Below are 13,832 nucleotides of genomic sequence, written 5' to 3'. Positions count from 1 at the left end.
ATTTCCGGAAGCGTAAAGATCTGAAAAAAGATTAATCACAGACTCATTCTTGCATATTTGGACATGAATGATTGAATAGATGCATTTATGTATTTGAGTAGAACTAAAAGAAAGCAGGAGTGAAATGAAACGAAATAAGTAACACAAATATCATTCCTCTATTAACAAATCTAATACTTACTGGTTCTTAGGAGCACACAGTGGTTCCATCTGTACGCCACAAACCTTTTCAGGGTTTCAGCCTCGAAATATGATTCTTGCTGCCCTTAAAGCCATTATTTTTCTTTATAACTAGGCGTTCTAGAAATTCAGAGTGCATCCACTTGTTTACTAGCTTATAAAAATGACATGGGGCATACTCTTCCCTCCAGTAAAGACGTAAAAGGTAAAGGACCCCTGACAGTTAAGTCCAGTTGCAGACGACTGTGGGGTTGCTGCGCTCATCTTGCTTTATAGGCCAAGGGAGCCGACATTGTCCACAGACAGTTTTTCCAGGTCATGTGGCCAGCATAATGAAGCTGCTTCTGGTGCAATGGAACACTGAAGCCAGAGCAGCGCATGGAAACACCATTTACCTTCCCGCTGGAGCGGTACCTATTTATCTACTTGCACTTTTTGGTATGCTTTCGAACTGTTAGGTTGGCAGGAGCAGGGACCGAGCAATGGGAGCTCACCCCAGCATGGGAATTCAAACCGCCAGCCTTCTGATCGGCAAGCCCAAGGCTCAGTGGTTTAGACCACAGTTTTTCAGAGACAGACTTGAATGTGGACTCCAGAGCTCTCAAAGGTGGACTTTTAAGACCTTCCTGAGCCAACTAAGCCAGGATTGCCAGTGTGGCATCTTTGGGTGTTATAATAGCCCTGGTGGACTTCTCCTGGTGGCTGTGGAGCTCTCCTTCCATTCGCTGTTCCCTTGAGAGTGGTGGTGAACATGGCTACCTTAGAAAAATATGTGGATCCAAAGGAGGAAGGTAGAAAAGCTGAGGAGAGTGCAATAAAAATTTTGTTTCTCCTCTATCCACATAGAGTTTAGCCACTGGGTGCAGTGGGGATAGTTCCATCCCTACTGCACCCAGTGGCCAGACACCCATTGCCTTTATAGTTGGCACTCACAATAATGGGTTTTACTTGTACAGTGAATATGAAGATGGAGATCCATCACACAAAGGGGATCTTGAGTGGGCCAGGATCACACCTTTCTCTGTGTAAATACTGATACATACCTAAAGCCTCTTCATATGCTGGCACAATGCACAGCCAACATGTGTATGTTAGGGGGAACATGGTATGCACATTAGCAGTTGAGTGATTCCCCATCAATGCATGTGAGGAGATGGAAGGCTGTGGGAGGAAATAAAAGTTCATCTGGTGAAGCTTTGCGAAGCATTAAGTGTTAGGAAAAGTGTCACCTGTATTTATTTATTTTTAATTACCTTTTTTTTAAAAAAACACACAACTATTTTTATACTCAAAATGATCATTATTGCAAATGTAACTAGACTTTTACCCCATTAGCAGCTCTGAGAAAGAAAGATGTTCTACTAATATAGGTTCTTGTCCATGGGTAGGCTAACTAAGGCCTGGGGGCCGGACCCAGCCCAATCACCTTCTAAATCTGGCCCGCAGACGGTGTGGGAATCAGTGTGTTTTTACATGAGTAGAATGTGTCCTTTTATTTAAAAAGCATCTCTAGGTTATTTGTGAGGCACAAGAATTCGTTCTTTTTCTTCTTCTTCTTCTTCTTCAAAATATAGTCTGCCCCTCACTAAGGTCTGAGGGACAGTGGACCAGCCCCCTGCGGAAAACTTTGCTGACCCCTGTTCTTTTCCCTCTTCCTGGTGACAATAATGTATCTTCAAAATGCTGCTCAGCTGCAGAGCTCTCAAAGTGACAATTGTAACACGACTCTTCCATAGTCCTCCATATGTTATTGGACTCCCAGCTCTCATCAGCTCATCCAGAATGGCCAGTGATCAAAGGAGATGGGAGATGTAGCTCAATAACATGGGTATAATCCCACATACCAAGGTGTTCAGGTCTGGCAAGTCTCCATGGGAAGGAGCTATGTAGTTGTGAGCCATAGAGAACATCTTTCTACAACTATAACATGTTTACTAGTTAACAGGTTAATCTTATTGAATAGCAAAAGGGAATCTAGGGGAAGGAGTAATTTCTAATGCAGGCATAGGCAAACTCAACCCTTCAGATATTTTGAGACTACAATTCCCATCATCCCTGACCACTGGTCCTGTTAGCTAGAGATGATGGGAGTTGTAGTCCCAAAACACCTGCAGGGCCAAATTTGCTTATGCCTGTTCTAAGGCCTTTTGTGTATAAGGTTTCTGGGACTTTATGGGTCAAAACTTTGAACCAACACCTTAATTTTTCCTGGATGGAAGTCAGTATGAAGCTACAACAGATGCTAGAGACGCGTTGCTCTGAGCCAGCTGAATCTTGTGAACAATTGGCAAGAGCTACCCCAGAAGGAGCTCATTTCAGTAGTCTAGACTCTAGTTTATGGGTGATGGTTATCAGTCTTTTATCTGATGAAAAAGGATTACAGCCTTCTCACCAGATGGTGCATACAATTGCCAAGTACACACTTAAACCATCCTTTCTGTAGCAGCAGCCAAATTTGGTAGTGTAGTATTCACATCCCAGACATGAATAGGGCTATTTCAGCTCTGTTCTGAATCTGTATATGCAGTTCCCAGTTCACATTATTTTACCATGCTGTACTGACACGGCACTCGCCAAAAAGCACAGCGGATTTTATAGTTCTTTGTAATGATGCCAGAGGACTGTCCCATTGATGCACGGTGTTGCCCATTGTTTCGCACAATGTCCCCCTGTAAGGTATTCACACAATTCTTGTTTGAGCAAGGATGTCTTCAAAAGATAAAAACAGTACTGTTTCACTGGCATCTCATCTAGTTATTTCACACATGCACTAATCAGGGCAAGCATTCGCACATCTGGCTAGTGATATGTAAATTGTATTTTTTTATTACCCAAGAGGATGGCTCCAGATCTAAGTAAGAAGCAAGGCTTGGTTGTTATTGCTGTTGTCTAATTTGCAAGGTTGCATTTGAATACGCCCTTTCATGTGCGGCAGGTGTCTTTTAATCAAAGAGGAGGCGTTTCTGACCTTGTGGTAGAATTTTGCATACTGAAATTGACACCAAGTCCAGAAACAATGTTTTCCTTGTGCAAGAGGTTTGGTTTACAGAAAAGTACAATAATTCATTATTCTACCTTTTAAAAAAAGTAATTCCAGATTGCACCCTAGGGACACCTGGACCTGTTGGCAGAAGTGGACTGAAATAGTGTGTCCGTTATGGAATCTGGAGCCTTTATCATTGTGTGCAGAGTTTAGGAAGTCATAAAAACTTTGGGGTCATCAACATGGCAACTTACTCAAATGGGAATAAATAATTTCTTTATATGAAATGTACTTATTTGCAGCAAAACCATTCTTGCAACATAAAAGCAAAGTGTGTAATACAAGAACAAGCACTCAGTAGAAAAGAAAACGTATTGCAACATTTTGCTTGGCCCTATATTATTCAACAAACATAAGCAATCAAATATTCTGGGCTTTGTTCAACATCCATATATGCTCCCCAGCAACCCCTTTTCTTGATGGAAGTGTCCTTCATCCCCATTTCGACCCATGTGCTCAGTTATAGAGCCATGATTAAGTAATGCTTTGACACTGTTGCATTTCTGGTGGAAGTGTAGTAGCTCAGTGATAGAGCTTGGCATGTGGTTCAATCCCTGGCAACTTCAAATATGGCTGAGAATGCATCCCATCATAAACCATGGAGAGTTACTGTCATTCAGTATAGACGATACTGAGCTGGATGGATCAATGGTCTACCTTAGTGCTGGACAATTCCTGTGTCCTAACAGCAACAGTTATTAACAAAGATTTGTCCATTTGCATGTTGGCAGGTAGGATTAGCAACCCAAATTGTGTCATTGGATCCAGACAGTTCAAGGATCAGTCCACAGCATTAATAGTTAAAAGATCTTATGTCATGGCGGAGGAAGTCCTCTTCTTAAAACTATATAGAGCTATTGCCATTTAGATCAAACTGTACTTTGATCTAAATGTAAAGGTAAAGGAAGACTGCTCTGGGCAGTTAAGTCCAGTTAAAGGTGACTATGGGGTTGCGGCGCTCATCTTGCTTTCAGGCCAAGGGAGCCGGTGTTTGTCCACAGATAGCTTTCCACTTCTGGCACAACGTAACACCATGACGGAAACCAGAGCAGACGGAAATGCCATTTACCTTCCTGCCACCGTGGTACCTTGCACCGGTGTGCTTTTGAACTGCTAGGTTGGCAGCAGCTGGGACAGACCAACATGAGTTCACTCCATCACGGGGATTTGAACCGCCAACCTTCCAATCAGCAAGCCAAAGAGACTCAGTGGTTTAGATCACAGCATCACCAGCATCCCCCGATCTAAATGTAGATCTGGTCCGTGATTTGACTCAGCATAAGGCAGATACCGAGTGCTCACTGGAAGGACAGATCGTGAAGCTGAGGCTCCAATACTTTGGCCACCTCATGAGAAGAGAAGACTCCCTGGAAAAGACCCTGATGTTGGGAAAGATGGAGGGCACAAGGAGAAGGGGACGACAGAGGATGAGATGGTTGGACAGTGTTCTCAAAGCTACGAACATGAGTTTGACCAAACTGTGGGAGGCAGTGGAAGACAGAAGTGCCTGGTGTGCTCTGGTCCATGGGGTCATGAAGAGTCAGACACAACTAAGCAACTAAACAACAACAACAAGGCAGATACATATGATTTCATGCCAAGCTTATGAGATATGCAAAAATGTTGTAAGCAAAAACGAAGTCTGTCCACCCCGTGAAAATACACACACACACACACACACTGCTTGCTGCCCAGACATGAGTGCAACGAGCCTGTTCCTGTCCCAAACAGGATGTCCTCATTGTCATGGATGTTTTGTGTTCGTGGTCAGCAACGGAGGAGGATTTGTGTGAAAAAATGACCAACTCCTTAATCCCCAGAGTCACGGAGAAGTTAGCATTGTGGCAAAGGAAGGGTGATGATAACTCACCAGGAAAAGCTGGGCAAATAGTTCCACAGGAAGAAAGAGCCAAGCTTGTATATTGGTTGAAAGTAGGCCACAATTTTATTTCACATTCTGCAATAACTAGGGGGGGGGGGAGTAAGAGGCTGTTATTAATCTAACTTGCAGGGGAGCTGGCCTGGTTCTATATGCCTCTTTCTGCACCCTGCCCATACAGCTCACACCTGAGCTTCTGAGCCCCTTGTAGAGATGCTATCAGACAAGTGTGGTTTCCAAACCTGAGGAGTGGCCAACTTCTGCCAGGTGCCTATCAAATGTTTTCGACTACAGCTTCCATCTTCTCTGACTATTGGCCTTCCTGGCTTAAGCTGATGGGAGTTAAGCATCCAACAACATCTAGGGAGCACCAAGTTGGAGGAGACTGGAATGCAGATGGATGTGCGATATTCATTCCCCCTGGCAAATCATGGCATTAGAAATACATTCTAGGCTAATATAGCAGAAAGTAATGCAACGTGTTTGTTCTTGCAGCAGTCTGGTATTTGGAGAAATGATGAATCCCACTGTTAAATCTAGCTATAACAATTGTGCGTTGTGTCATATTTTCCTCAAGTTCCTACAATTTTGTGTTGAGCATTCAACGTGCCACAGAAGGAGAATAGAGATGGTATCTTTTGCCGGAATGCTTTTCTAATCCTAGAGGGGATGTATGCTGCTTAGTGCATGAATAGGTCTGCTGGTGTTCAGTAAGGCAAAACAACTCTAGAGAGAACTTGCATTAGTACTTTTCTTTATAGACAAGTCAGTAGCTGTCATATGGACACTTAAACAGAATGGTTCTGGCGTTAAGAGCTGAAGAAAATCTATACTAAGTAGTTGCTTTTCTGCTTTGGCAATTTGGAATTGTCACTGATACTGCAATTTAATCAGTTTCATTAAACATGAGAAGGAACTTTCGAAAACCTCAGACGTCGTGCTTCACAACAGCTTTGCTTCAATCTCACTTCAGTATCTTTTTATAATATCTGGTGCCAGACACATCAATTGATGTCTGCACTGTTTCACTTCATTGGCTCTATCCATATGGGAAATCCCTGTAATCCAAGAGTGAAATCATCTATGGCTTTATTTAAAAGACAGCTTCCTCTTAGATGTCACTGTAGGAAATATTTGCCAAGTCAAAATGTATATAAATGTATATAAAAGGACTGTGTATGCTAGAGGTGCCATTGTCCTTTGTGCTGATCTAGCTTTCATTTTGTTTAATGTGTGTATTGTATCTAAAAAAAAAAAAAATAGTGTTTCTGGTTTTCACGTTTCATGCTGGAATCGTAGAACATGAAACTTGCTTCTAAGTCATATATTAAGGATCAAGGTATTAAGACAGAAAATCATAACCCATTCATAAGCACACATTTTTGCAGGACACAAGGAATATGCATTTAATTGTGTGTGTGTGTGTTCGCGCTAGATATAGATATAGATAATAGGAGCCAAATCCTAGGAGTTGAGCTCCTTTTGTCCCCCCCCCCCCCCATAAAATTTTTGAGGGAGCTGCCCTCCCCTCAAGTTTATGGGCATTGCCATTCAAATGGTGTGCGTGCACTGTATCGTCTGATTGATTATGTGGGGCATGGCTTACCTGCCCCCCATATTTTATTCAAGTTGGCACCCCTCATATAGAGATAGAGAAAGATGATATCTATCTATCATCTATCTATCTATCATCTATCTATCATCTATCTATCGATCATGTGGATATGCTTACCACCAAGAACTTTGTTCATGTGGGCACTGCTGCACACGCACAAATGCCCAATTCTGCAGGTCAACTGATTGAGCATATAAGTGGCACTGACTCCAAATGTGATGTGTAATGTTCACTGACTTGCAATGATCTACATGGCAAAAACGAAGAATGAAGTGCTACTGACCATGCTAATGCAGGGCTTGAAACAGTCTTAGCTGAAACTAAGCAGTTAAACAAGATTCATAGTCATGGTCTGAGTAGCATAAAAAATAAAGGGTTTTTGTGTTTGTTTGTTTTTTAAAGAATATTTATTAGGTTTTCCAAGATTAATATAAAAACAAAAAGACAAAAGACAAAAAATGACAAAAATACAAAAATACAAAATTAAAAAACAATTAAAACAAATACAATTTCCATTACTTATTTCCATTATCTTATTTCTCAGACCACCTCCCACCTCCCCCTCTTGTTTTTTTAAGTACCTATCATGTAAGTCAAGGGTAGTCAACACAGTGCTGGGGCGGACTTGGTAATGTTATGTAATATGGCACCCTGTGCGAGACCAACATTTGATGCCCCCAAATGGATTTCCTCAATTATGAATCTTCTCAACTTTGCTCCTCCTCAGCTCAGCATCCTGTTGGGGCAGAACTGCAAAGGTGTATATTGGTTAATTGCACCACCCTGGCGGTGTGGGTTAAACCACAGAGCCTAGGACTTCCCAATCAGGAGGTTGGCAGTTCAAATCCCCACAACGGGGTGGGCTCCCGTTGCTCGGTCCCAGCTCCTGCCAACCTAGCAGTTCGAAAGCACGTCAAAGTGCAAGTAGATAAATAGGTCTGGCGGGAAGGTAAACAGTGTTTCTGTGCGCTGCTCTGGTTCACCAGAAGCGGCTTAGTCATGCTGGCCACATGACCCGGAAGCTGTACGCTGGCTCCCTCGGCCAGTAAAGCGAGATGAGCGGCACAACTCCAGAGTCAGCCATGACTGGACCTAATGGTCAGGGGTCCCTTTACCTTCAAATCTGGTGCTGGTAGTGCCCTCCAGATGTTGTTGGACTAGAATTCCCATCATCCCTGACTGGATCTGATTGGGCCTACTATTTTCTGTTGAATACGTCTTAGTCTTAGATCCATAGAGGCTATTTCCGTTGATTTTATACTTGACTCCCATATATCATTTGTTATCTGTACCCCTAACTCTTCACTCCATTTTTGTAGCTTTGTTTTTATTATTAACACACATACGTTTAGCAAAACTGACCTTTAACAAGGCATTTTTACAGTAATACAAGCAAGTCCCACTATGCAAGAGAGTTCCTATGCCAAGACTAATGCCAACATAATGCAATCGCAATTGGGCATTTGCCCATCTCCAGAGTCAACAGTACCGTGCCTGCTGCAGCACCGTCAACAACCCAAAAACCTGAATGTAGCAAGACCAAAAGATATTCTGTCCCAGGAAAACCGGTGGAAGGTCGAGGATTAAAAGAGGATTAGACAAATTCATGGATATTGCTTTCAATGGCTACTACCTCCACAGTCATAGAATCATAGAATGGTAGAGTTGGAAGGGACAGGAATCTTAGCTAAAGCATCCATGGCAGATCGCCATCCAGCCTCTGCTTAAAAACTTCCAAGGATGGAAAGCCCACAACCTCCCAAGGGAGACTGTTCTACTGTTGAACAGCTCTTACTGGCAGAAAGTTTTTCTGTATGTTTATTTGGAATCTCATTTCTTGTAACTTGAAGGCACTGGTTTGAGTCCTGCCCTCCAGAGCAGGAGAAAACAAGCTTGCTCCATCTTCCATGTGTAGCCCTTGAGATGTCTGATGATGGCTATCATATCTCCTCTCAGTCTCCTCTTTACCAGGCTAAATATGCCCAGCTCCTTCAAGCATTCCTCATAAGGCTTGGTTTCCAGACACTTCATCATGTTGGTCACCCTCCTCTGCACATCTTCCAGCTTGTCAACATCCTTCTTAAATTATGGTGCCCAGAATTGGACACAGTATTCCAGGTGTGGTCTGACCAAGGCAGAATAGAGTGGTACTGTTACTTCCCTTGGTCTGGATACTATATTTCTGTTGAAGCAGCCTGGAACAGCATTTGCTTTTTTTGCTGCTGCATCACACCGTTCACTCATGTTAAGCTTGTGGTCCACCAAGACCTCTAGATCCTTTTCACATACACTACTGGCCAGACAGATGTCCCCCATCTTACATATGTGCAGCTGGTTCTTCCTGCCTAACCTTACATTTGTCCCTACTGAAATTTGTTTTGTTAATTTGGGCTCAGTTCTACAATCTGTTAAGGTCATTTCGAAGCCTAGTTCTATCTTCTGCAGCGTTAGCTACCCCTCCCAATTTGGTGCTCCTCTCTGCCCTCCAAATACCTGTTTTGTGGGCTGTAGAGAGCACAATTTACCCTGGGGAAGAAGGTGCATGGGAATAATTTCAGGATAATTTCACAGCTCTCCATCTTTCAGTGTCTGTTTGTAGCTGCAGGCCATTTTTATATTTATTATTTTATTTTATCAGGCCCCTCCTGATAAAATAAACAGATTGACACAGGTTAAAGGTTAATGGGCAAAATTTAGGCCACAACTTTATTGATTACAGAAATGTGAGTGGTATTGACTTAGGCATCGGTGAAACTATATCTGACTCCTGCCCGCCTTGCAGGAAGTCTGGAAGGGCAAACAACCAAAAGAGGGAGCTCCATCGATGGAGACCAACTGAAACTCACCCTGGGGTTCTCGTCGGGTCCTGGCATGGCCCTAGCCCCTCAACCGGACTTCGGACGAGATCCAGACCCACGGATTCCTTTACCGGAATACCCTTGTACCTGGAGGGGCAGGTGATGGCTGCACCTCCCCACCCCCACCCCTAACTAAACCAATGCCTAACCACCAAGCCTTACAAAGTTGTGACGATTGCTAAGAGGTAGGCAAAAACCAAATGGCCAGCACCAATCTGCCATGTGGAAAAAAATTCTACCTGGCCCCTGTTCCAAAACAAGTGACCAACCGAAGTCCAAATCAAGGTGAAAGCAGACACCTAAACCACTATGGTGGGTGTGCAGGTGTTGGCGGCGCAAAGCCAGGTAAAGCCCCAGTGACACGACGACGCCTTTAAAGAGGCCCCTCGATCACGCCACCACTCCCAATTAACCAACAGGCCGTGGCGTGACTGTGGGGCCACTGCACGGCTCAGGCTGAACCCCCACCCCTCCTACAGAACACCAGATTGATGGACATGGTGTAATGGGTAGAAAGGACTGACATAACCCGAAACCAGGAAGAAGGGTGGTTGGATAAAATTAGAAGAGAACTTTTTTATATATATCTTTGTATTTTTGCAATTAGTGTAATACTAATGAAATATCAGAATGGGCTGGAAAGGAATTAATTGGCTTTAACAGAAAGGTTTGAAGGAGTTAAATATAAATATGGTTTAGATTTTGAAATTTTATGGTTTTGAAAGTAACATAAAGTTAATGAAATTAATGCTAAATAGAGACAGATTGTTAAGATACATTATTTAAATAAAAATTGAGAAGTATAGGAAGAATTTGCTGAAATAATGAATAAATTAGAATACAAAAAGGGAGGTGTGAGGAGGTCCAAGAAACAAGTTAATGAGAGGATGTAATTTGAATTTGTGTTTTTTTTTCTTTTTTTTTCTGCTATGTATTTTTTGGTTTTTATAAGTTTTATTTTTTATTTGTATTTTCTCTGTATTTTTGGAAATTTGAATAAATATTATTTTTTTAAAAAAAGGAAAGCCTTGGACCCGCATGCAATATGGACCTTCAAAAAAGAGGATCCGATTAAGGGTTAAAAGGTAAAGGTACCCCTGCCCGTACGGGCCAGTCATGTCAGACTCTGGGGTTGCGCGCCCATCTCGCTTAAGAGGCCGGGGGCCAGCGCTGTCCGAAGACACTTCTGGGTCACGTGGCCAGGGTGACAAGCTGCATCTGGCGAGCCAGCGCAGCACACGGACACGCCGTTTACCTTCCCACTAGTAAGCGGTCCCTATTTATCTACTTGCACCCGGACGTGCTTTTGGACTGCTAGGTTGGCAGGCGCTGGGACCGAGCAACGGGGGCGCACCCCGCCGCGGGGATTCGAACCGCTGACCTGACAATCGGCAAGTCCTAGGCGCTGAGGTTTTACCCACAGCACCACCCGCATCCCTAGATTAAGGGTTAGTGGTGGGCAGATTTTGACTGTGCCATCTTTTGTAGATATTTACTTTGTCCCAGAGCAGCACACTTGAGAGCTGTGTCTGACTCCATCTACTGATCCTTCAAAAGCAAGGTCCCAACCTGGGCTCCATTTCTTGATGTGACTAGAGGAACCTACAATCCTGGGAATCAATAATGGACTCATAATGAAAAGGCGAAAATGAAGTAAGCATGGCATCAGTATAGGATAACATAAAATGACATTTCATTTTGAAATGCACATCTCAGCAGCTCACAGAGAAACCAATTTTGATGCAAAGTTGCATTTGAGTTGAAAAGGAGAAATCTGTTTATTTTATCAATCCCTGTAAAATAACTGATTTTGTTCCCTATGGTATCTGATTGAAAACATATACCCAACCCTCTGATTACTCCATCACTAAATATTGTGGGTGGGAAACTGAGTCTGTTAAATGCATAATTAAACCTATGCTTAATAACGGAGACAGAAAATCGCGACAGTATTAAAACAGCATTCAAACCTGTGGAACCTGCAGCAAAATACTGCAGAGTGGAGAGCTGTTGTTCTGAAGTCCAGCCACTCCATCCCATTTCCGCACCTATTCCCCTCTCTCTCAACCAAAAATCTGGGAAAGTGTGAATTTGGAAGGATAGTTGCATGCCTTGTTTGGTGAAGTGAAAATTATTAAAATATGAACTGAACCATTTTGCTCACCCATTACCAGTGGAAAGCACACAGCTCTCCTTTGTCCATTGCTTATTTATTCATTTATTCCATTTACATACCATATTTATCTTCCAAAGATCTCAAGGGGGTATACATGGTTCTCTTCATATGGTGCTTCCCATCACGTCTCCTGTAGGAGCTTTTCTCGGCTCACTTTTAGGCTCCGGGTTGCATCCAGTGAAGTCATTCTATTTGTGCTAGGACTTCTACTTCTGCAATGGAACTCCATCTCCTTTCCCTGCCTGCCCCCTGCCCCAAATCCGCTTAGGAGAGTTGGGATGGGCAGGGGAAGGAGAGGGAAGGGAAGTTCCACCAAGCCTGTGAAAATTCTTGCAGGAATGGAGCAACTTTGTTGGTTACAACCCTCAGGCTCAAATTGAGGGGGAAGTGAGGGGCATTGGGGGTCAGACTCTGGAACGACAGCTGGGAGAAAGTATTTAAACCCTGCTCCTCATTTTATATGGCACATGGATCCGTCACCAAACTGTAGTTTGATCCCAAGTCGTCATAATGCTGGATTATATATATATATATATATATATATATAAGCTTTCACAAAGACATGACACACATTCAAGTCCTCATGTTTTGAAAATTAAAAGTAGCTGATGCTATCCTTCAAAAGTAGGATAGCTGATGAAGCTATCCTTCAAAAGTAGCTGATGCTATCCTTCAGAGAGCCAGCATGGTGTAGTAGTTAAGAGTGGTGGACTCGTAATCTGGTGAACCGGGTTCGTGTCCCTGCTCCTCCACATGCAGCTGTTAGGTGACCCTGGGCCAGTCACACTTCTCTGAAGTCTCTCAGCCCCACTCACCTCACAGAGTGTTTGTTGTGGGGGAGGAAGGGAAAGGAGATTGTGAGCCACTTTGAGACTCCTTAAGGGGAGTGAAAGGCGGGATATGAAGTCCAAACTAGTCGTCGTCGTCTTCTTCTTCTTCTTCTTCTTCTTCTTCTTCTTCTTCTTCAGTAAACAGCAGGTAGGGAGGAAGACTGGAAATTGAGCTCTTTATTGGCATAAGGATTTTTGCAAAGAATCAAAGTAAGGACAGATTAGTGGGAAAAGAGCAAATAAAAAAGCTGAATGAGAATAAATGCATATAATTATACAGATAAACAATTTTACTCTTGTGTTTTGGTTCAAAGTAATGTAATCCTTAAATTAAGAAACACTAGGTTTTGGAGAGTCTTAATTTTATAGAATGGCTGGATATTTTTCAGTATGGCAGCATACTTTTAATATAAGAAACTTTGTGTAGGCAAAGAACTTACAGTATTGCATTGATCCAGAAGATGCTAATATTGGGGTGTTTGATTTATTCTTCAATTTAGATACTTGTACATTGATTCTGAATTCTCTACAGGTAAGGATGGGTCACTGTCAGCTTCAGTGCTGGGAAAAGATATCAAACCTCATGACTTTGAATCGTTGATTCACAGGAGGCTTTCCAAGTTTGATTAACATGAAAATCCATGGCCTGTTGCCCAGAGGAACTGTCTTGAGGAGCCCCTGGTCAATATCAGGATGAAAGTTGAAATAAGGTGTTTTTTGTGTGAAAAGTAACTCTCAGACATTTTCATTTTAGACCTTCTGCCTTGAAATGAGCCGGCGTTTTTGTGACTTGCCCTGAATCTAAAGATTGTCATTTACAGTGGAATGCCAAGAGGTTGAAAATCATTATTGATTTTGCCTCTGCTTCATCATTTGCTTTTGAAATACTATTTCTGATCCCGTATTCCTTCCTGGTACGTTGGTGCTGATGAGACCCAGAAGCAACTTCACATTTAAAAACTTTTTAAAAGTGACCCTTTGTCATTTTATTAAGAATAGTTTCATTCAACCTTATTTACTATGTAATGCATGTGGACATTGATTTTTACACATTCAACTCAGTATCTGGAAATGCAAGAAAACAAAAGAAAACACAGCTGACCCCAGCTCAGAAATAGGCTTCCTCCAGACAGGCTCTTTTGACGGTGCCATATGTCCTGGACAGCTGCTCCATGATACTTATGTTTTATGAACTAGAAATTTCTAGCTTATTCTGCTTTTGTGAACTGGAATAGTATGGCTATTTGCACC

At 42.6% G+C, this 13,832-nt stretch overlaps 1 protein-coding gene across 7 annotated transcripts in view; it reads left to right on the top strand.

The window, feature by feature from the left end:
- Window positions 1–13,832, top strand: part of CNTNAP4 (contactin associated protein family member 4) — a 279,669-nt gene that overhangs the window by 82,430 nt on the left and 183,407 nt on the right. The window lies entirely within an intron of this gene.

Source organism: Podarcis erhardii (genome assembly GCF_964252035.2).
Source record: "Podarcis erhardii genome assembly, chromosome: 11".
Lineage (NCBI taxonomy): Eukaryota > Metazoa > Chordata > Lepidosauria > Squamata > Lacertidae > Podarcis > Podarcis erhardii.
This window is presented reverse-complemented; position numbering and strand designations above follow the sequence as displayed.